This window comes from Bos grunniens, chromosome 11, assembly GCF_055505025.1.
Source record: "Bos grunniens cultivar Pamir isolate PY7600 chromosome 11, Bosgru_T2T1.0, whole genome shotgun sequence".
In the NCBI taxonomy this organism is placed as follows: Eukaryota; Metazoa; Chordata; class Mammalia; order Artiodactyla; family Bovidae; genus Bos; species Bos grunniens.
In genome coordinates, this window is record NC_141175.1 from 77,768,684 (window position 1) to 77,789,243 (window position 20,560).

The window sequence follows — 20,560 nt, forward strand, 5'->3', positions numbered from 1 at the left end:
TTATCCACAATGTCAGTACCCAGAAATAACAATTTTAACTATTTCAGAATATGCCTTGGTGGTAATTTTTGTGTGTAGATGTACTTTTTAAAGTAATTTTTACTGGAGTATAGCTGCTTTACATTGTTATGCTAGATTCTGCTGTATAGCAAAGTGAATCAGTTATTCATATACATATTATGTGTAGATATATTTTTAGATACAAAGTGGGTTATGCTCCACAGTTTTGTAAGTTCTTATTTTTACTCTATAGCATATTACAAATGACTTTCATATTGATAAATACACTGGCATTTTAATAACTGTACTGCTTTCCATGGAATAGGTGCCCTATAATTTATGTAACCCCATAATCTTTTTCCTACACACATGAACAGAAGCCCCATCTTTCTGATTCCTACACCTCCCATGACTTTAACCCAAAGAGGGGGCCAAAGTCAATGCTGGCCCTTTGTTTAGGGAGGTGACACGTAGCTATTTGGGCTTCAAAAGGCAGAATGAATACTGACAGGTTAGAATTAACTGGGAAAAGCTCCTCATCGCAAATGCCATGAGCATTTTAATAAGCAGAGTTCAATCTTCCTGGCAGCTCTGCTCTGGGAGGCCAATCAGGCCACGCCTGGCAAGGTTGAGAGGAGCTAAAAATAGCCCTAGAACTAAGCCTCGAGACTTTTCTGAATTCACAGGCATACAGGCTGCCCCAGAAGGACTTGCCACGCCAACATTTTCCATCTGCTGTTGTATGTTATGGTGCCTGAAATTCCTAAGGGTTACGGTTTTCTAAAAAGCTCCTGTCGGAAAGTAGGCAGCTGTCCTGGGAAGAGGATGGAGTGAGTCCCCATCAGGACCCAGAGGAGACAGCCAGGGCTTTGAAGTTAAACAGAATGAAGTTAAACAGTTCCACCCATCACCAGCTGTGTGAACTTTGGTCCAGTCTTCAACCTCTCTGAGTCTCTGAGTCCTCATCCAGTAACAAGGGGATAAAAGGAGATAAAATACATCTACTTGTTGTGAAGATAAAATGGGATGATGCCTGGAACAGGGTTTAGGAAGTGAACAAATGCAGCTTATTGTTATTACTGAGGACTTGAATTTGTTTCTCCGATTGGCCAGGTGTGGTTTTGGGAGAGCTGAGTTTTCTCAGGGGGAGTAGTGAGCATGAGAGGAGCACAGCAGAGTCCCCACGCGTGATACACCATACAGGAGACATGGCTGCATGTCCAGGGTCACCTGAGACTTCAGGCAGGCCAGACATGTGCTAGAATGGCGCAGGGACCTTCACTCAATGCCATACCTTCATCATTCACAAATTTACCATTCAGAATATCGAGTATCCTCCAGTTGATCCTGAAGGTTTGTGACCTGCGATAATTTCTGTTTGGCTAAAAATCCAGTCACATGGACTCAGTGAGCAAGCGTGTCTAGTAGATTTCCCAGGAGCGGCCCCTCACAAGGCTCTGTAGCAGACATGACCCCAGCTCCTGACCCCAGGCCTGACCTCTGCCTGAGGTCCCCGTGGACTCATCACACAGGACCCCTGGCCCTGATTGTGATTGCATCCCATCCAGGGTTCCAGCAGTAGAGAAATGAAGGGACAGATGGCAGAGGATGACTGCTGGGTCAGATTGGCAACATTGACAGACAGGGCACAGATAGCGAAACTGATCTTTAAATGGGTGCTCTGGACGGCGCTGGCCTTCACCTCTGTCTTACTTCCTAGGGCTGCTGTATTATAGCAGCACACGCTGGGTGGCAGAGAACAACCGAGATGCATTGTTTCCCAGTTGTGGAGGCCAGAAGTCAGAGAGAGCTGGAGACTGGGCCCCACTCTTTCTGAAACCTGTTGGGGAGAATCTTCCTTCCTCTTCTAGCTTCACCAGCAGCCCTTGACTTTCCTTGGCTTAGAGACACCTCATTCCACTCTCTGCCTCCCTTGTCGCATGACTGTCATCTGCCTGAGTAACTCTGTCCTCTTCTTACCAGGACACCAGTCACATTGGATCGGGGCCCCCCACCCCAGTTTGACCTCATCTGAACTGATTGCATCGGTAACAAACCCTATTGCCAAATAAGATTAATTTCTAAACCAAAAAAAGAAAGAAGGATCACTTTCTGAGGTACTGGCGGTTAGGCCTTTAACATATCATTTTAGTGGGGTATACAGCTGAACCTATAATACCCATAAACTCATCTTGAGATGAACATTCTCTCCTCAGTGCCCAAGCTCAGCTCAGAGCAACATCAAACATCCTCTCCACAGCCAGAAGAGCCCTTAGGACAGACCCTGGGGACCCCTGGCCCATGCCCTGCAGCCTGGCAGAGGCACATCAGAGAGGAGGGAGGCAGGCACCTCGCCCCCCTTTCTCAGTGACTGTCATCACTCAAGTCCTCCTCACGCCCTGTAGAGTACCCCGGGAGCTGGGAGCCCCAGAGTCCCGGGCTCTGACTCCTGGAAACTTCCAACCCCTGTAAAACAGGGAGTGAAGAGACAGAACAGAGAGAAGCACCCACCCGCCGCCTTCTCCTGTACTCAGATCATTACAGCCCAGGCAGGTTATGTGGCCAGAGGAATGGCATGAAGGGGACTGAGCCCCTGCTTCCTGCCCCTGAGACAGCTGGCCACCCCTGGTGGCCCGCCAGTGCAAGAGGCCAACAGGGACTTCCTGATCCAATCACTCAAGTACATTAGAAAGGGGAAAGTGATGACAAAGCTCTTTGCACTTTTCTTAATACATTTTAAAATCCTTAACAAAACAAACCTCAGGGCCTGAATAAATTGGCTCCCAGACGCTGGCCAAGGAACAAACTGCTTGGAAAGAATGGGGAGTTGGAGAGGGGATGGTTCAGGAAGCAGGGTGAACGAATAGCCTGTCCCCACACCCAGAGTCAGGGAGCTTCCTAATGAGATGCCTCTGCAACCTGTCTGGAACCCGGAGCCCCAGAGCCCCCAGGCAGGCAGGGAGGGGCTCCCTTGGTTCCCTTCCCCAGCAGTACCAGGACAGTGGCTATGGGCAAATCTCCCCCACCCTCAACAACCCCTAAGACAAAGCAGGACAAGCACCTAAGCCTGGACCTCCCCCAATCTCACCTGCCCAGAGAGAGGCTGGCCCTGAAATCCCTCCCTATGAGGTGGGTCAGCTCTGAGGCCAAAGGGCAGCCACAGACACAGCCTGTTAGAGCAGAGCTGGAGGAGGCCTTTGCCAATTCTCTCCCGTTGGCAGTCTGCTCTGCAGCAACTGACATCTGAGGGGTCAGGTGGGAAATTGCCCTCCTGGTGGAAATGACCTCTCAAGGCTTTTCCCCCTCGTTCATCTCCCCAAATCATGGGGATGAGTTTTCATTCTCTGAGGGCACTGTCCTCCATGACTGCCCCCAGCAGTGGTCAGGCTTTGTCTGGTTTTGGGCCTCCCGCCTCAGCCCCTGGTCCGCCCACTGGACACCAAGTGGGGCTTGATGGGGCTTGATGTGGACTCCGCAGCTCAGGGAGCAGGCAGGGCTGGAGACAAATGCCGGTGTGGTGGGGGCGGGGGAGCGTTTGCAGACCAAGAGGTTTCTGTCTAAGGCTTGGCCTTAGACAGGAGCAGGGACGGGTCCTCCACTGTGACAGGAGCGAGAGGCAGGTGGGCACTGGGGACTGGGGAGAGGTCAGTGAAGGAGTTCCCGTTAAAGGTTTGTTTTCTCCAGGAAGGATGAGATGGACAAAGAACACGGCAAGGGTGCAGGCAGACAGGGCTCCCATAGGAAGCCGAGTGACAAAGGCCTGCTGGTGTCTGGTGTTGTGTGAAGTTTGGGGTCATGAACAGAAAGAGGCCGCACAGTCAGCCCAGATGCAAGCTCTCCTGCAGCCGCAGAGTGGGAATGAGCTTGGGTTTAACAGAAGGGGAGGGAAGGCAAGGAAGTTAAGGGTATTTGGTAAGTTGGACGGTGGACTCTAAGCCAGATAAGAGAGGGTGGGGGAAATGGCAGGATGAGCATGATGCCACTCTGTGCCCTAGGCCGACTGACCTTAGACAAATGGCTTGCTGGGCCTCAGTTTCCTCATCTGTACAATGGGGATAAGACCCATCCTGCTTAATTATTGTGAGACCAACACGAGAGAGGGTTTCCCAGGTGGCACTAGTGGTAAAGAACCCGCATGCCAACGCAGGAGAAATAAGAAATGCGGTTTCTATCCCTGGGTTGGGAAGACCGCTGGAATAGGAAATGGCAACCGACTCCAGTATTCTTGCCTGGAAAATCCCATGGACAGAGGAGCCTGGTGGGCTACAGTCCATGGGGTTGCAAAGAGTTGGACACGACTGACGCGACTTAGCACACATCCAACATGAGAGAACAAACTCAGTATCTAACATTGCCTGCTTTTCAGCACTCACTTCATAACTGCTAACTCTGGGCCTTTGATATCCTCCAGGGCCCACCTGCTTTGTTCTGGTAAAGATTCCAAGGATAGGTCTGGAGCTCATTCACAGGGGAGGGTAAATTACTAAGGCATTGTGACCCTCCCCTGGGCATCTGCATTTGAGCTGCATGCAGCACAAGGATCAGATTACAATCTTTTTTTTTTTAAAAAAAAGGAGGTGGTGGGGAGGGGAGGCATCCTTCCCAGCACCTGAAATCACACTTACTCAAGGCTCTCTCCAGTGTCTGGACCCCTCGGATCCCCTCCCCCAAAGGCCTTTGACCTTGAGGAGCCTCTAGTCTCATAAAAGTGCCTCTTTTTACACGCAGCTGAGCAAACCAGCTGAGCTTCAAGTGGCTGTGCTTGGAGCTTTCAAATGAGCCTCGAGCGCCCCATTTGGATCGGAGTGCAGCTCCTCCCCAGACTTGCTTCTTTTATCTGAAAGTTGAAGATCATCCCCGAGACATGTCATGGCCCAGATCTCAGGGTTCTCCAAGGTCAGCCTGACTCAAGTGAGGAACTGCTGGGACGCCAAGGAGATTTCATGCCCCTAAAAACCCTCTCTGAGCTGCTAGTCAGGAATTGAGCATCCCTCACCCTGGGCCAACACCTTCCACTCTGCCTCGGGAGACCAGACACCTGAAGGAGGAGAGCCACACAGCTGCCACTTGCACCAGCAATGAAGTGACTGGCAGCAGGACTTTCCTGAGCGCTTGTGCTGGTAGGTGGAAGCTCTGGGCAGCTGCAATGGGAGCGTGGTCAGATCACACCAGCCACAGATTCTAGTTCACCAATCACACTCAACACAGCGTAAGGCTGGCATTTCATCCCAACTCTTGCTTTTCCCTGAGGTCTTCATTAATTCTGCAAGTTAACTTTCTGTGTTCTGTGTCAGTGGTCAGTTACAGGAGGAATCCATTCCTGTCACCAGATCCACAGTCCGTCCCCTCCCTCCACAGCACTGCTCTGAGAGGCTGTGTGTTTGAGAGGTTCAAAGCATGCATCGAGGGAGTCAGGCCTTGCAACGTCTGTCTCCAGGGCAACCCAGGAGTCAGTAGGAATCACTCAACTCTGTTGTATCTTCCAGATCCTGCGGAGATCTTGTGCCACGTCCTGAGACAGGGGACCTGGAACCTTGTGCTAAGTCAGCGCCAGTTATGACCATTGATATTAGGACAGAATGTTCTGGAACTCCCTGAGCTCTTTCCCACACATCTCATCTGTCCTCCCCTCTCGCCTGTGAGGAAGGGCAGGCAGGCTTAGACAGGAAGCAGGCTCAGAGAGGCTACAGGATTTGTCCAAGATACACAGTTATTGGGGGGTGAGCTGGGGTTAATTTCCAAGTCCTCCGTCTCTAGATCCAGGGCCGTTCCCATTGCTGAAGGAACAGTACTGGTAGCAAAACCTAAAGCAGGTCTGCTCCCTACCACGCCATCCACCAAAGAGGAAGAGGAAAGAGGGAGGTCAGGGCCGAACGCCATCCTGGAACCCAAGGGAAGTACATGCAGGCTAAGTTGCTTCAGTCATGTCCAACTCTTTGGGACCTCATGGACTGTAGCCCACCACATTCCTCTGTCCATGGGATTCTCCAGGCAAGAATACTGGAGTGGGCTGCCATGCCCTCTTCCAGGGGATCTTCCTGACCCAGACATCGAACCTACCTCTCTTGTGTCTCCTTCATTGGCAGGCAGGTTCTTTACCATTAGTGCCTCCTGGGAAGCCCCACCCAGGGAAGAGCCTGCTGTATTTCCCCAGTGTGATCGTTCTTTTCCTTCCGTGTTGTCCAGACACGTGTTTGGGGATCTTCCAATGGCTTTCTCTTGTGGTTGGGGATAGCACCTTACTTCTCCAAGAAGACAGAGACCTGAGATTTGATGAGTTATCTTCCCAGAGAAGGCACTTTGTGTACTGAAACTTTTTCTCCATTAAAGACTCTAACATGGATCAGAATGAGTGAGTTTTGATTTAGAAAAGTAGACGGAATCTAGATGCAGGCCTGGGACCTTAGAGAGCTGCGAGCTCCTGGTCTCCAGAGACACGACTGAATGTTTACCTAAGGTCATGTGAGTGCTACTGCAGTGCCAAAGGTCCCCCTGGAAGGGGGTGCAGTGTGGGGCTTGCCTGGTGAACTGCCCAGCATGAGTGGTGCTGCTGACCCCTAAGTGTTCCTACCAACATTGGTATCTTTTCAGACCCATCGAGTCAGTTACATTGAAGAAACTGAGGCAGCTTGGTAGGTTCTTCTCTCTGTGATGTCAGAACTGGAGCCAGGCTGACTCCTTCAAAGACTGCCTTGCAAAGCGAAGGATGTCTGCTCCATCCAGGAACAGCATCTCACACTCTCTTGGCTTCCCTGGGACCTCTCACTGAATCCTCCTATTTTATTCTGAGCCTTCTTAGAGCTACACTGTGGTGGTGAGAAGGGTCTAAGTGCCTATGAAGTTTGGGCAGTAAGAAAAAAACTTACAGGTTTGATGCAGCACAAAAAATGTCCTTAGCATGGAGAAGTCTACTCTATGACACCATCCTAACATTTCCTATTAATCTATTAAGCAGTCTTCCTGGCATCAGCAGGCGAGGAGTATGTTCTGCAGCTATTTCATGCCCACCTTCCATGAACATGTTTGCTCATCCTTAAAGCAAAGATCTTTCTCATTGTTTTCTCATAGAAGCCAGTTCACCATAATCAAAACACTGCAAATTTAGCGGCCCAATTAAGATCTTTAAATATATCTTGGTAATAAAAAGATGCTCAACATTGCTAATTATTAGAGAACTTCAAATCAAAACTATGGTAAGGTACCACGCCATTCCTGTCAGAATGGCCATCATTAAAAAGCCTACAAATAATAAATCCTGGGGAGCAGATGGAGGAAAGGAAGCCCTCCTACACTGCTGCTGGGAATGTAAACTGGTGCAGCCACTATGGAGAACAGTATGGAGGTTTCTTTAAAAACTGAAAGTAGAGTTGCCATATGATCCAGCAACCCCACTCCTGGGCATATACCCAGACAAAACGATAATGCAAAAAGATTCATGCACCCCTGTGGCTTAGCAGCACTGTTTACCATAGCCAAGACATGGCAACAACCTTAATGTCCAATGACAGATGAATGGATAAAGAATATTTGATATATATACACAATGGAATATGACTCAGCCATAAAAAAGATTGAAATAATGCCATTTGCAGGAATATAGATGTACCTAGAGATTATCATACCAAGTGAAGTCAGAAAAAGAAAAATACCATATATCTCTTGCATACACAATCTAAAATATAACACAAATGAACTTATTTATGAAACAGAAGCAAAGTCATTATAGAAAACAAACTTATTATTATAAAAGGAAAGGGGAAGGGATTAGGAGCTTGAGATTGGCAAATACAAACCAGCATATATAAAATAGGTGAAACCGGTCATGCTGTGTAGTACAGGGAACTAACATATTGAGTATAAGATAGTCAATATCTTATACTAAACCATAATGAAAACAAATATGGAGAAGATATGTGTGTGTGTGTATATATATACATATATATATAACTGAATCACTCTGCTGTACATCAGAAACTAATAACATTGCAAATCAACTATACTTCAAAGAAAAAAAAACAAATATAAATATATTTTGGTAGCTATTCTCAAAACCTTATTCAAAGAACATGTTCAGTGGATAAAGGCTTCTTCATTTTGCACACATACAGGACCATGTGTAAAAGCAAACTAGTTAATTTCCAGCCTCTGTTAGATCAAAACAAGTCATAGATGAATAACAGTATGATTTAAGGAAGGGCCATTGGTCCGTCCCTTGAGTGGTCAGAGACCAAAAGGATTTGAGAGCTGGACATGTCAGGTCAGGCCAACTGTTGGTTATAAATGAGCGTCTAGCTGATCTTGGGTTCACATTTTTTGGTCACTTAATGTTTCCTGAAAGACTGAGATGCCTGTGACTGCACGAGACAAGGAACAGGAATATGATTCACCCTGACTTCTGAGTTATCAGTATTTTGTCTTATTGTCCTGGAACAGACACTGTTGATGTTCTTCCCAGAACTCCTAGACATCCCCTTGAGCGTTGCTGTGCACCCCCTCCCCAACTTCCATGCGTCCACACCTACGTTAAGAAGACAGCCCTCAGGTTACTACTATTCTCGGCTGAAAGCGCCTGGGAGCTTGTATCCGCAGGGGTTAGCCCACAGCCAAGGACAGGCTCGTGCAGAAACAGGGCAGACTGGAGTTTCCCAGAATGGCCACATCAGTGTTCTACATGTTCTTCCAGAACACTGTTGCTGCCCCACCAAGAGCTGGCGAAATCGAGTGGGCCTTTGTGACTACCTCAGCACAGAATGTGGTGAAAGTGATACTGTATGATTCATGAGGCTAGGCTAGGAAAGGCAATACTGCTTCCATCTGCCTCTCCCGCTCTAGACACGTGGTCCTGGAACTCAGCCACCATGTTGCGCGCAAGCCCAGGCCATGTGGGGACGGTATGGATGGATCTGTTGGTCTCTGCCTGCTAACTGCAGCTGGGATGAATCCCCAGACATGTGGGTGAGTAAGCCTTCAGAGGAGGCCAGGCCACAGCCTTCCAGCTGCTTTAGCTCAACGGAATGAAAAAGAGATGAGCTATTCCCATCAAGTCCTGCCCCAAACTGAAGACGTATGAGAGAAGTGAGTGTTGTCATTGTCTTAAGCTACCACTCTTGGGGATGGTTTCCTGTGCAGCAAGAAATACTTCATACAGACTGAGGGGCCTGGAGGCAAGATGCTACCATAATAAAGCTGCCAGGGACTTCTCTGGCAATCCAGTGGTTAAGACTTCGTCTTATAATGCAGGGGGTGCAGGTTCTATTGCTGGTCGGAGAGCTTAGATCCCTCATACCTCCCAGCCAAAAACATAAACAACAGAAGCAATATTGTAACAAATTCAATAATGACTTTTAAAATGGTCCATATGTTTTAAAAAGACCTTAAAAAAAAAAAATAAAGCCTCCAAATGCGTCTTTGGGACTGGGTGCTGGCGACTAAATGGACCTTGAAGAAATGACCGCTAAAAACCTAAAGGGCTTCAGAGGAACTGTCTGGACAAGATGGGTGGCTGTGGATCCACAACAATATTCCACTTGCCCTTCTAGAATCATGCCACTCCCCAGGAAGAAAAGTGAAAGTGTTAGTAGCTCAGTCCTGTCCAACTCTTTGTGACCCCATAGACTGTAGCGAACCAGGTTCTTCTGTCTATGGAATTCTCCAGGCAAGAATACTGGAGTGGGTTACCATTTCCTTCTCCAGGATTCTTCCTCACCCAGGGATGGAACCTGGATTTCTTGCCGGATTTCTTGCATTGCAGGTGATTCTTTACCATCTGAGCCATCAGGGAATCCACACCCCCACCCCACCCCCCGCCCAAGAAAAAGTGGAGCTTTATTTTCTCTTCCCTTTGAAGTTGGGCAGGCTGCAATTTTGCCTAAATGAAAGAGCAAAATTATTACTGTCACTGTGTTAAGCCACCATGGGGGATGGACAGGGAAAGATGGAGTCATGGGGCTAATCTATCAATTACTCTAGACAAACACTTTAAAAACCAAATATACATTGGTTATTCCTAAATTTAATAAGAAAAAACCCAGCAATACCATGATTTTTATTACTTTTTCATGTTCCTACCTAATTCTAAGCCTTCTCTGGGTAAAAAAACCTCCAACTCACTAAAGGAGCAATAACTTTATCATTTGAAGGGGATCAGGGTCACCATTCCAGGCAACTAGGTGTGACTTTCTTGCCAGGCTAGAGTCACCCACAGACCACATTTTTGGTTGGGGTGAGATCTGCAGCAATAGACTCATGAGATTTTTCTCATGACAGTAGGGACAACTGTAGCCCCGCTATATTGTAGCTCGGCTTAAACTTTGCAGTTTAAGACCACCCTCCAAACAGGGTGGTCTCACAGCCTGTGCCCTGCGTGACACCTTCCCTAATTATCAAGTGTGGTTTCAGTTTGCAAACCTCACTCACCCCCCACTCTTACCCCCATTCCTTCCACACTCCATTAGAACTTGTCTATTGACTGCTTAATGCTGTTCTAAATTCTTTTTGTGCTCTTCCAATCTGGCAGGGCCACGCCTCTTGAATATATTTAAATCCAATTGGATTCTGAGCATCTCTCCTGTCTTTGTCTGGCTCCTTTTGAGGCCATTTCAGTGACAGACAGAATGAACAAAGATGACCCTTGCAGCATCATTTATAACAGCCTAACAATTGGAAACAAGTGGAATGCCCAATAAAGAAGCTGTTGAGTCTTCAGTTGGGTCACATTTGGGGTAAGACAGCAAGAGGGGAAACTGCCGGCAGCCCATCCAGGCCTAGGAAAGCCTCTAGAACAGGCTGGGGCACTGGAGACCTTGGCCACACACAGCACTTGGGATCTATAAACCACATACCTCCTTAAACCCAAAGCAGTGCTGACTGCACAAAGCAAAGTTGTACAGCTGCCAGAGGGTGGAGACAGCCTGTGTCTGCTCACTGCACACATGCTTCCAGGTACACACAGGCACAGAGCACATAGGCGAGGACCTACCTCACATCCGCACCCAGAGCCCGAGATGCAGAAACCTAACGACTACAATAGGTCTGCGACCTGTGTCTCCCTTGCAGGAAAAGGCCAAATGTACTCATTCAAACCAAAATTCGGAGGTGGCTCTGGAACATCTATGTAGGAAGGGCTTAGGGAGGACAATCTGGTTGAAGAGGAAGCTGGCGGATTTGGGTGGAAGCCAGGTCAGCATATCAAGTATGGTGTTTGTAACTGGAGATTACAGCTCACCACTCTCACAGTCAGCCCTTGGCACTGTCTCTATTAGAGACAAGCAGCAGTAAAAGAGTCTGTTGGAGACTGCCTCTATTAGCGATCCTATTCCCCTCTCCGCCCCCAAACCCAAGACCCTCCAGTGTGGGATTCAGGTGCCAGAGGTAGGGACAGGAAATTGGACTTGATGAGGGAGGTCCCTGGAGAGCAGAAAATCCCTTTTAACAATATGTTATCTGGCTTAGTGAGCAGGTAGGGTGGGAAGAATGGCTGGGACTTGCTTTCCGGGTAGGAAAGCTGAAAAGTGAAGATCACGCTTGCACAGGCAGAGCTCTCCAGAAGGCCCCAGGGTTTACCGCTTGCTCCTCCAAGTGCTGAGTCAGCAGAGGACCTTGGCAGTCATTTAATTCTGTATCCAGCCGTGTCTGTACCAGTATCAGCCCCTGACTCGGAATTAACTGGCCTTCACATCTATCTCTGATGCTTGTCTTGTGCATGTTGAAGAATCACAAAGGAGGAGGAGAAAATTCAAGCTGTTGGGGAGTGCTGCATAGGCAGGAAACACACCAGTCCAGGGCAGACAGCCCTGGAGAGGGCACCAGCCCAACCCCGCTGGGCAGGACGTGGGGGGAGGTACTCAGGCTTAGTGCTGATGGCTTGACCTGCAGAAGGCTGAGAGGAGACCACAGCTGAGTGGTGGAGGCACCCCCCAACCCTGCCTGCTGGGCCCTTTGTGTCAGAGGAGGTCAGACACTCTGCCAGCTGCAGGTAATTCAACCAGCACGAGTGTGCCCAGGCTGCCCAGCTCTGTTTCAGATGTTGTGTGTTTGGGGTGGGAGTAGGGTCTGGGAGAAAAGCAAGAAGGGGGGCTTCCTGAATTAGAGGAAATGCAAGACTGTGGGCCAGACTCCAAGCGTGAGGGCAGGCAGAGAGGTGCCTCTTTTTGGCCACAGCCCAGGGATCAGAAAACCTGGGCTCCAGACTATGTATCACCATTCAGGGCTCATACTATTTTGATACAACCATTTGACACATGATTTTAAACTATAACATAGATGATATGTCTCAAATGGCAGTATTAAATGAAAGGGCCCAGGGACAAGAAGCTAGTTATAAAAGGCCAAAAATCGTATGATTCCACTTTTACATAGTGTTCAGAAAATAGGTGGTTCAGATGGTAATGAATCTGCCTGCAGTGTGGGTTCGATCCCTGGGTTGGGAAGATGCCCCAGAGAAGGAAATGGCAACCCACTCCAATAGTCATGCCTGGAGAATTCCATTGACAAAGGAGCCTGGCAGGAGTCGGACACAACAGTGCAACTAATACTTTCATTTTTTCACTTTCAGAATAGGCAACAGAAAGCAGATTAGTGGCTACGAGGAGCTGAGGGCAGCAGGTAAGAGAGAGAGACTTCTCAGTGAGTACAGGGTTTCCTTTGGGGTGATGAAATAAGTTGGAACTGAAGAGTAATGTTGGCTGCACAACTTTGGGAGTGTACTTAATGCCACTGAATTGCCCACTGTAAAATGGTTAAAATAGTACATTTTTTGGTTATGTGTACTTTATCACAATTTTTTTTTTAATGGAAGGTCCCATTGATTTCCTGCATGACCTTGCAGGCAAAAAGCTCTTGGCCTTCAATCCCTTTCCTCTGTAACATGAGGCTGTTGGGCCCGCCTGTGTCCAGGGCTGTAGGAGTTTGTGTGGGAGTGGAAAGGACACAGGCCAGGACTCCAATCTCACCCACAAGCCTCACCTGCGGTGTGACCTGGGCCAGTCACTCAGGCTCTCTGAATCTCCCCCCATGTCATCTTCTATAACCAGGACTGTTGGAAGTCCAGACTTTTGATGTGTGTTAGAAACAATTTTTTATAAGAAAACAAATATTTATAAACAAAGGAAAGAATGTAAAATTGTGTGTGACGTGTGTGTGGTGCCTGGCATAGATACAAGGGCTCCTCCTTCATTAAAAGGAAGCTCTTATTATTAGCTAATAATTATTTTAAATAAAACAAATGAAGGTGAAAGAAAGTTGTAAAGTAAAACTCCTAATTAAACCTGGAACTGTTAGTAGCATCTCATAGAAAAATGGGATTGGAATCAACTCATTTGGGATTTGAAAGGTGAGATTCGGACAGGTGTGCGTGGGAAAAGGGCAGGACAGGACGCCCATGAGTAAAGGCTTAGAGGTGGAAGCATGCTGAGGCCAATGAGAAGATTAGTTTGGCTGGAACAGACTATTTGGGATACATGGAGAAAGACCAGATTCTGGGCTTCTTTGAACATCAGGTCAAGGAGTTTGGACCTTATTCTGAGGGCACTGGGGAGTCATGGATAGTTCTTGAGCAGCTGAGCAACATGATGGCTATGGTGACATAAGAGGATGTATCTAGCCCATTCCATGCAGAAATGATGTGGAGCTGAGAGTCTAAAGGCCAGGAGACCAGCCTGGCAACCATTGCTTTAACCTGTTATGAGGTTAAAGGATGGGGCATGAGTGTGGGAACTGACCAATCTAAGAAATACCCAGGGGAAGGACCTAGAGAAGTTTTTCTGGACTCCTGACTCACCTGACATCACTATGTCTTGGCTGCTGGCGTTAATAGCACCAGTCTGGCTATTTCTCATCTGTGGGTGTTTTCCTTGAAAAACTTAGAACGTGGTGTCCAGGAAAATGATTCAAGGGGCACACATAGATCTGAGATGATGAGCCCAGGTCAGAAATGATAAGCACAAAGCTGAGTGTGAGGAAGGAGCTGGCCTTCTGCAAAAGAGGCTCAATCCTGCTACTGTGGGTTTGGGTGCCAGGCCTGGATTGGGCACAAATTTCCAAGGCACTTGGGCTGGGCTCGCAGGTCTGCAGGATGGCATCCAGAAGGGCTTGTCAATCCCCAAGTGGCAGCTACAGGGCACCCTCTGGCAGGGAAAGTCGGCATTTATACCACTTATTCATAATCACCTCTATTTCCAGCAAGTGGTGCCACATCTATTGCTACAGATCTGGAGCTCACCTAGTAGATGACCATCCTACGTTAAGATATGTGGGAGCACAGTTACCCTGCAGAGACCTGAACACTGAAAACTGCAAAACACTGCTGAGAGCAATCACAGATATGAACAAATGGAGGGATATATAGTACTCTGGTCACGGCTCATAAGGCTCAGTATTGTTAAGACACCAATTCTCCCCAAATTGTTCCCTAGAGTCAATGAACCCCCAATCAAAATCCTAAAAGGCTCTTTTGTAGAATCAACAAACTGATTCCAAAATTTACATGGAATAGCCAAAAGGACTTCGAGAAAGAATAAAGCTGGAGGAAAATACAGATAGACAAATAGATCAATGACACAGAATAGAAAGTCCAGAAACAGATCCAAGTAAAAGGACAAGTGATTTTCAGCAAAGATGCAAAGGTAATGCAGAGGAGAAAGGAACCTTTTAAACCTACCACATTGAACCAACTGGAGGGCCAAATGCAAAAAATGAACTTCCTATGCCTCGCCATATACAGAAACTAACTCAAAATGAATCATAGCCTTAAAGGTAAAGCCTACAACTGTAAAATTTGTAAAAGAAAACAGGAGAAAAATCTTGGCGGCCTTGGGTTAGGCCAAGTTTTCTTGTATTATCAAAAGTATGAACCGAGAAAGAAACTCATGCATCAGACTTCATCCAAATTAAGAATTTCTATTTGAAAGATACAGTTAAGAGAATGAAAAGATAAGCCACAAGTTTGGAGGAAATATTTGCAAATCATAAATCTGATAAAGGACTTGTATCTAGTATATAAATAATAAACTCTCAAAATTCAATAATAATAATATAAGCAACACATTTTTTAAAAATTGGCAAAAGATTTAACAGAGACTTCTCCAAAGAAGACACAGATGGCAAATACATGAAAAGATGCTCAACACTAGTCATTTTGAAATGCAAATCAAAATCACAATGAGATATCACTACACATTATTAGAATGGCTAAAATTAAAAGACTGATTCTGCCAAATGTTGGAAAAGACGTGGAGTAACTGGAACTCTCATATACTGCTGGTGGGAGTGTAAAGTGATACAATCAACTTAGAAAATAGTTATTTTCTTATAAGTTAAATATTCTACTCATAGATATTTACTCTGGGGAAGCCAAAGCATATGTCCATTCAAAGATAAATACACAAATCTTCATAGCAGCTTATTCACAATAGCTCCAATCTGTAAACACCCCAAATAGATATTTGGGGAATAGAAAAACAAATTGTTTTATATTCATACAATGGACTAATACTCTGTGATATAAAGGAATGAATTATTAATACAAGCAACAATATAGGTAAACCTCAAAATAATTATGTCAAGTGAAAGAAGCACACTAAAAATAACACAAATTCTAGAAAATGTAACTAATCTGTAGTTTGATCAGTGGTTGCCTGGGAGTAAGTAGGTAGAGAGAGAGACAGGTAGGAGGGAGAAATTAAAAAGGGGCACAAGGAAACTTTGGGGAATGATGCTTACTGTCTTGTGTTGATAGTTTCATAGATAGATACACGTTAGACCTCATGAAATTATACCTTTCATGCATGTGCAGTTCAATGTTTGTAAGTTATATTTCAATAAACCTTTTTGGAGAAAAAACAAACCTTTAAGTTCTTTGCATCCCATTTAAAGCAAAAGCCAAAGCCCTTACAGCAGTAAAGCTACATAGCTGGCTGACTTCTATTCATAGTGTTATCTCCCCAGCTCCCAGAAGAGTGCTTGGAGCAGTGAAAGAGTTAAATAAGTATTTGTTGAATGACTGCCTAGGGCCCCAGTTAATCAATTAGTCGTTTGGCAATTATGGTTAAGAACAAGGTGAGAAAAAAAAAAAAAAGAACAAGGTGGATTTCCTTGAATGATTAAACATGCAGGTACCACGTGACCTCGCAATTCCATTTCTAAGTACAGTCTCAAGAGAAATGTAAATATGTGTTCTTAATAAAAAGGTAGAAACAACCCAAATGTCCAACTGATGAATTAGTAAATAATAGATAATATATCCATACAATGGAATGTTATTTGGCCATAAAAAGGAACCACATACCACAACATAGATGAGCCTTGAAAACATACTATGAAGCCAGTCACATATTATATGATTCCAGTTACATGAAATGTCCAGATTGGGCAAGTCTATAGAGACAGGAAGAAGAGTTGCTGCTTGGGGTGCTGACATGGTGATGTGAGGGGAGTGATAGCTAAGGGATACAGGGTTTCTTTTGAGGGTGTTGAAAATGTTCTAAAATTGTGGTGATAGCTGTATATATCTGTGGATAAACTAAAACCATTGAATTATACACATAAATGGATGAGCTGTATGGTGTGTAGATTATATCTCAATAAAGCTGTTTAAAAATAAAGAGCATGGGGAGTTCCCTGGTGGTCCAGTGGTTAAGACTCTGAGCTTCCACTGCAGGGGGCCCAGGTTCAATCCCTGGACAGGGAACTGAGATCCTGTATACTGTGAGGTGTGGCCAAAAAATAAATAAAGTAGTTTAAAAAATAAAAATAAAGAGCATGGTGGTGGGTCAGGGGAAGGCACAGCTCTTGCTAAGATTTTGAGTGGAGAACAGTAATCCCTTGTTACAGTCCATTCACGGGGTCTCCAGCTCACATGCCCTCTCCTGGCACTGCCACCCACAGTTAATGAATCAATCAAGAGTAATTCCATTTTTGAACAATGCGTGCCTGCTGCGGGGGAGAGCACTTCACTTGTCCTGCCTGGAGAGATGCAGATGGTTTGAAAGATGGGAGCCTGAGAATACCTCCCAGGGCATGAGGAAGCCATGTGGCACAAAATTCTCAAGGGGTGCAGTCCCATCAAATGCCCACTGAGAATGGACATGGTCCAATGTGTCCAGCAGAGAAGGGGTTAAGGGCTCAGAGAGGACTCTGGGTTTGCTGAGGTCACCCTGAGGGTGAGCTCTGACTGGAGGAAAGGCCCTTTCTCTCGGGACAAGCAAATGAGAGCAGGTGGCTGACAGCCCCACAGCCCACCGCTGGGGTTCTTACAGCTGCCTTGAGCTGCCTGAGCCACATGGCATCCCCCAGTTGCCTCACAATGATAATACCTTCTATTTATACCAAACACCTCTCCTCCCAGGAGAGTGCTGTGTTTTCCCAACATCGATTCAGTAAGCCAGCCAGACAGAATTGAATTAAAATTCACAGCAACCACTCACATCAAGCCTCCCCCCTTGCTCCTGCCCGTTCCCTCCTTCAGACACTGCAGTGACTCTCACAGCAAAAATAGAGAAGAACATTGGCCTTCTACACACCCACTCCCCTTCAGGGTCTTCCACCCCCAGCCTGTTCCAGATTTGGGGGGATGGGGGATTTGTGACATCCCAGGGCACTTCTCTCCTAGGAGAAATACAATGCAGAAGAGAGGGGTCTTCAAGTGTAACGTCCTCCCCTTTCTGTAAACATTTAAACCTTTAAAACTCAAAGATGACAACTCCTGATAACCAGAGATCAGGCACAAAAGCGAGATGTTTCTCAGGTGGCACTGGAGCCTCTTCCACGTCTTAACTGTCATCACAGAGAAAGCTATCTCTAAGCTATCACAGAGAAAGTCTATCTCACCCAGGCAAAGCTGTGACACCGACTCCTTGTTGGCTTGATCAAAAGGGTCTCCACTGGGCAGAGACCCCTGGCTCACTGGAGAAATGAGAAGGAAGGGGCTGATGGGTGGGGTCTGCCAGCCCTTTCCCTTTAGTACAGATCCAATTGGCCCTGCCAGTCCCTATCCCTGGCCTGAGGGACTGCAAGCAGAGAGGAAGTAGTCTGCACTGGTCCGATTGGAATGATGGATGGATGTCTCCCCAAATCCCCTGCCATCACCACCCTGCTCCCCCCTCAACAGCCTCACCCTCTCTGTGCCTCTATTGTGCTCTGCTGCATGGCAGAGGGCCAGGAGCCAGGGGAATAAGGATAAGGGGTCTCCAGCTCACATGCTCTCTCCTGGCACTGCCACACACAGCTAATGAATCAATTAAGAGTGATTCCATTTTTAAACAATGCGTGCCTGGTGTGGGGAAAAGCACTTCACCTGCCCTGCCTGGAGAGATGCAGATGGTTTGAGAGACGGAAGCCTGAGAACACCTCCCAGGGCATGAGGAAGCCATGTGGCACAAAATCCTCATGGACTACAGTCCTAGAGAGCCTGGGATCTCAGGGTGGGGAACACCTAGTGGTCATTTTGTCATCCCCTGGCCAACCCCAGCCCTCACCCATCACCTGCATCCCACTGCCAACATCAGCAGCATTGAGCAGAAGCCCAGTGCTGGTCTCCTTCACCAAGGCCTTGCCCACCTTCTCTTCCCTTCATTACCAAGGCCTCTTGGGGCTACCTGTCATGAAGAACCCTTATCCCATCTGTAACCTCAGTAACCTCTGCTCCTTGAGAGGAAGTAATCTGGGAGCTTCCTGGGTGAAATTGAAACTGACCCTCATACACAGAAGGCAAGGAGAAATCCAAGGAAAAGGCAGACTACTTCAGACTGATGGGTGGCAGGCTAATAAGTAAGGGAACTTACACACGAGGCTTGTCTTGCAATAGACACACAAACAAGTAGACCCCTGCACTTGACCGCCAGCATCTTTAAAGTTTATATAAAGGATTTAACTGGGTCCAGTTAGACTTAGTGACACATTACTCTCTCAAGGCTGCATCTTTGGAAAAGTTCCCACTGTGGGGACAGTGGGCAGAATGTACATTCCAAGGACAGAGGAAGGAGTGAGGAGCCTCTGACCGCCTGGGTCCAGCTAGCTGTCATGTCCTATGACCTCCTCTGATACCTGGGTTCAGCTCTCCCGAAGGCACCCAGGCCAGCATTCCCATCGTGATGATGGGTGGGCAGCTGTTCCCTCACCCATCTCACCCATCATAGCCCTGGGTCTATGGAGAGAAAGACCATCCTACAGCCTTGACCCAACCTGAAAGTTGGCCCAAAGCAGCCTGGCTCCTCTCAGCACTGCAGCCAGGCAGAAAGCACGGACAGATGGACTGAGGGACATTGTCCGGATGTGTTTCTCCCAGCTGCAGAAATGGAGGCTGTTCTGAGACATGGTTCCTTAGGGGCCTTAGGAGGCAACAGGGCGGGGCTCCGTAGCTGTGATCATTCCTGGGTGTTGGATCGCACCATTGCAGTCACCAGCCCAAGAACTGTTCCAAACCAGTGAGGATATCCTGCTGGAGGCACTGGAGATGGTCAAGGGCACAGCCTTGGCTCCTTGAGTCATAGTGAAGTCTCTCAGTCATGTCTAACTCTTTGCGACCCCATGGACTATAACCTGCCAGGCTCCTCTGTCCATGGGATTTTCCAGGCCAGGATACTGGAGTGGGTTGCCATTTTCTTCTCCAGCGGATCTTCCCAACCCAGGGATCAAACCCGGGTTTCCTGCACTGCAGGCAGACTCTTTACCACCTGAGCCACCAGGAAATAACCTTGAGTCATACACGACAATAAAGGAATTCGCATTCACCTGTTATGGAGAAAGAGTCTGGCTGCTCCTCAAAAAGTTAGACATAGAATGCCATATGACCCAGCAATTCTACTCCTAGACATATACTCCAAAGAATTAAAAACAGGTGTCAAAAAAATACTTGTCTCTGAATGTTTGTAGTGGTGCTGTTCTTCACAATATCCAAAAGGTGGAAACAACCCAACTGTCCATCAACAGGTGAACAGACAGACAAAATGTGTCTGCCCAAACAATGGAACACTATTCAGTCTTACAAGGGAATGAAGTGCTGAAACAAGCTATAATGTGGATGAACCTCAGACACACTATGCCAAATGAAAGAAGCCTGTTACTGAAGGTCACACATAGTATGATTGCCTTTGTGAGGGTCATGCTGCACAGCTTGTGGGTTGCAGGATTTACTTCCCTGAGCAGGGATTGAACCCAAGGCCTTGGCAGTGAAAGCTCTAAGTCCTAACCACTGGACCGCCAGGGAATTCCCAGTATGATTCCATTTAGAGGAGATCTCCAGAACAGGTAAATCCACAGAAAGAGAAAGTGGATTGGTGGTTGCTAGGGTTGAGGGGAGGAGACGTGAGGAGGACAGGGTATGGGGTTTTATTTTGGGGTGCTGGAAGTGAAACTAGACCAAGGTGGAGGTTGCACAACATTGTGAATGTCCTCCATGTCACTGATTTGTTCACTTTAAAGTAGCTAAATCAAAAAGTTTTTTTTTTTTTTTTTTTTAAAAAAAGCATTTTATGGGCTTGAGTAACCAGAAAATCCAGGAAGGCACTCACAGGACCTCATCTTCTCTTTTTCTTCAAAGACAGGACGTCTTCTCTCTTTGTCTCCA

At 46.9% G+C, this 20,560-nt stretch overlaps 1 protein-coding gene across 1 annotated transcript in view; it reads left to right on the plus strand.

Annotated features, from left to right (window-relative positions):
• Window positions 1-20,560, plus strand: part of KCNK12 (potassium two pore domain channel subfamily K member 12) — a 90,374-nt gene that overhangs the window by 2,772 nt on the left and 67,042 nt on the right. The window contains exon 2 of the mRNA XM_086327086.1: window positions 12,554-12,603. The gene's annotated coding sequence lies outside the window, so the exon portion shown is untranslated. The remainder of the gene's footprint in view (window positions 1-12,553; window positions 12,604-20,560) is intronic.